Source organism: Gordionus sp. m RMFG-2023, chromosome 3 (genome assembly GCF_954871325.1).
Source record: "Gordionus sp. m RMFG-2023 chromosome 3, tfGorSpeb1-WG-v2, whole genome shotgun sequence".
In the NCBI taxonomy this organism is placed as follows: domain Eukaryota; kingdom Metazoa; phylum Nematomorpha; class Gordioida; order Chordodea; family Parachordodidae; genus Gordionus; species Gordionus sp. m RMFG-2023.
This window is the reverse complement of record NC_088777.1, coordinates 33,996,486-34,000,924: the sequence shown is the minus strand read 5'-3', so window position 1 is coordinate 34,000,924 and position 4,439 is coordinate 33,996,486.

Below are 4,439 nucleotides of genomic sequence, written 5' to 3'. Positions count from 1 at the left end.
AAGTCATATGTTTATAATTTCTTATATTATGACTTAAATCTGAGATCTATAATAATACTCTTTTATACATTTATATAGTAATTAACTAACACTAAGTTATATATATTTTTCTTGAAGTTATTGAACATTTATTTAATTTATACTAGGAACAAAAAAGATCATAATATCGTCTTATCACATATTATTCTTTTTCACCTATTATACCATGCCTACTTACCCTTCTTCCCTCCACTAAATTCCCTCTTTTGGGTTTTCTGGATTTATAAAGCTGACCATAAATTTATATGCCCTCATCTTCGAAACTCCATTGTTTCGTTTACCGTCACCCCTTCTAATCTTTAAAACTATTAAATAATATTTCCCAATATCCTTATTTCATTCATTTGCCACCCTTACCTTAACAACGTTAGATTTTATTTCTAAGACAATACATCCCCAAGAAAGTTCACAAAGGAGTTGGCTAATCATCTGACGAAATCAATAAATTGATCTTACCCAGTGTATACGTGACTGGAGTGGATATGAGACTATCTCCAAATTATATTTGCATTTTGTGGAGTAGGTAGATTTTTGGGGTAGATACTTTTTTAAGGGGGTGGAAATTAATTTTTGGGGGGTTGGTATTGATTTTTGGTGGATAGTTTTTGACTTAAATTATATTCTTTTAAAATTCAATAATTGATACTATTATCATGTTTATCGTTAATTTTATTCTGACAAATGTCAATTAAAAGTAGATATGTCTACACATAGGCGTAGCCAGGATTTTCCTAAGGAGGGAGAATTTAAAAATTACTGGGAGCTTCGCCCCCAGACCCCATTTTGGGCAGGCCTTCGGCCGGGTTACCTTTGTCTATATAGTCAAAAAATATTTTTACAAGATAGTAGGTTAATTTTAATAAAAAAATAAGCCTGGAACAAATATGAAATATATTTTTATTAGTTTATATAAAATATAATAAATTAATTGTATATACATTAATATAAAAGCATGGTAATAGTTTATTCCAAACAAGTATAAGAATTTTATTTATAAAAAGTTAGTTGACATATATAGTTAATATTCCTCTATTATATAGAATTAGTTATAAAATACAAGGTAAAATTCCATTTTTACAGACATACAGTTAATATTTTAACAAATTTTACTAATCAAGGCTCATGATAATAAATATAGAAACAATTTGCATTCAATTATTTAACGCAATCTATGTATTTTAAATAGAAAATGATATTAAAAATTAATATCCATATTATTCATCCCACAATGTCTTTAAAAGATATTTTCTGATTCCCTTATCAATAATATTTTATAGTTTTCTATAAAATATATAATTCGCTATATTGGTAAAATTACTTGATTTTCATATGATAATTGATAAAATTAGATATATACTGTAAATCTACGACATAATATTTGACTGTTTGTATTGTGCTTTAATTTTTTATTTAATTTTATCAATAGTTTTATAATTATATTTTACATTTTAAATAAATTAAAATTACTCACTTTATAAAAAATTATATTTTATATATAAAATTATATTAATGTTTAATAATATAAAAATGAACATTGAAAACTTATTATATAAATAAATTATTCAATACGCGATTAAAATTATATAAAATAAATTCTAATCATCATGTGAGATGAGGCTGCCAATGAAGCTGATGTAATTGGCCCTGTGAATTGCTATTGCGAGTCTTTGTCTTAAGAAGAAGCCTTCACGAGGTTCATCTGTTAGTTTGCGGATTAGCGATCCAAGTTCCTTGAAGAAAGAAATAGCACGATTCCCAAAGGGAGTCAAGGTAATGGAAATGATGGGAATGAATAAATGATCTTGGGATATCTCTGAATATTTTGCAATTTTTAGAAGCTCCTTGTTCTCCAGAATGTTAAGGGATTGATTGGAAGGAGCCAATGGATCAATACAAGAGTAATCTCAGACCAAGAATTGACCTCGCTTCCAGGGAATTTGAGAGATCCCGTCAGGGCGTTTTCCAACAGACCTGAAAAGACGAGAGGATTCGAGGATAGAAGGAATTTGAGCTCTAAGAATTATAGAATTGCAAATGTTATGTCTAACGATGCGGCCTTTACATGAACGACAATGTAGACTATGCCTTCCATTACTCAAAACAGCAGAACTGCAGCCGGCACAGATGTGGGGTTGGGTTACTAAGCAATTTAAACGGATGTTTATAGCATGAGTTTGCCCATTTTAGGTCAATTGTAATTGTAAGTTCGCGGATGGAATGGCTTCGAGAAACTCATGTCCAGAATCATTAAGCAGAGAGTAGAATAAGGGACGGTCCAATGATTGCATACTGGAAAGGAGAGATTCGACGCAGCTTGCAATAATGGGCTTATCCCAGTCCTTCTGCTTGTTCGTTTCTGGAATTGGGTGGTCGGCAATGAATCGAGATTTCCATTCAATGATGGCACTATCAAAGGAAGGGTCAGAATTTAAGGAATTAGGAATGACTAAATTTTTGGTTAAAAGACAGCTCGATATAAAGGCAGTTAAGGCAAGATCGTAAGGGGATCTGATGCCTAGTCCTCCCATCTTGGTAGGAAGGGTGGCTTGTGTCCACGCTAATTCATGGAATTTTAGATTAAGGATACTTTCAATTAGGACTTTAATCCCATTTTCATAAATGCCTAAGGAAGTGGGAAATTTAAAAATAGGGGTAGAGCGAAGCGCGTGAAGAATTTTTGGGATATTGAAGAAATTTTTCAGGAGAAAAAAGGCTTTATGAGAGGGGAGAAGGGAAAATAGGTCAGCCAACTCATTAAGGGTTTCGAGTGTAGATTGTAGGAAGGATAATATGGCTGTGTGTCCACCAACGAGAGCACCTAAGTGAGATAATTTCTCCAGAGTAATCTGTTTGAAATTATGAAAATTATGGATCTATTATTAATAATTAAGTAGAAAGCCCGTCAAAAATGACGGGGAATGAGATTTTTATTCATTCTTTACGATAGATGTCATGCCAGGTTCAAACTCACAATATTAGGAAGCATCCAAGATCTTATAATTTAAAAAAAGTTTATCAAGCCCAAATTAACCCTTGATAATTTGTAAAAGATATTCCCAAGTCAGGTGCAAAGCTAATATTAATTTTAAGGTTCCAAGCCCAGTCCTACCCAATATAATTTTGAAAATTTTTTCCGCCTCGAGATAGTTAAATTTTTAATATCATCACATGAACGGGAAATATCTGATTTACCAATTAGTCTAATATGGAAAAAAAACATGTAAATTCCGTATTAAGGGAAACTGGGAGGCCTGGGCAACCACTTATTAGAGAATCATGACAAATAAAATAAAAATAACAGACTCTTATAATTTTTTGTAATATGATCAATTAAAATTATATCTAAAAAATAAATTGTTGTTTATTATTTAGGGTTATTGTTGTTTTTAAGATAAATTTAATGTATGTCTTGCATTTCTGAAATTATTTGTTAAAGAATTTGATAAGGGATATATATATTTTTATGTTATGTAAAAAAACAATGCTATCTATTTAAATTACAAAAATGGCATTAAACACTAATGAAACTTATATGCAAATTATTTATATATTTTTTAAGATATTTTTTAATGACATATAAATTTAGGATAATTTTTTTAAAAAATAATGAGGATTAATTATTATGTATTTGATAAAATTAAGAGCAAATCCTTGTTAACATTTTAATTTTTGATGGAAAAAGAGACAAAATTGTAATGGAAACAATTAGCCTCAAAGGCAATTAAATATATGATGAATTTAAATATATATATTATTAATTGTGTACGACGATTAATTGTTTGTTTTGTAAAATATATATATACTGCGGTACAAAAGGTAAAAAGTTGTTAAATTTATAATAAAAATTGATTTAATCACAAAAATAAATCTGGGCGGTCGTCTGGAGAGGAAATAATTAATGTATAATTTTATATCATTTAGATTTGTAGATGAAAGTAATGACGGATTAACAAAGCAGTGTACAAAACACATTACGTCCTGATAAAGATGATATGCCTATGCCTTGGTATACTGGTAAAAGAAAAACGCAAAACGATATTTCTGTCAATGTCAGCATTGGTATCCCCCTCTAAAATAGAATCATGAACGACAATGTTAACTCAACTATAAAACGGTCGTAAGTATTGTTATAAAGGCCACGACAGAACTACTGCATATATTTTTATTAATAAAGTTGATGAAATTGGCCTAACTGTACATTCAAGTTTGAACACGCAAAACGATATTTCTGTCAATGTCAGCATTGGTATACCCTTCTAAAATAGAATCATGAACGACAATGTTAACTCAACCATAAAACGATCGTAAGTATTGTTTTAAAGGCCCCTACAGAACTACTGCATATTTTTCCATTAATAAAGTTGATGAAATTGGCCGTACTGTACATTCAAGTTTGAACA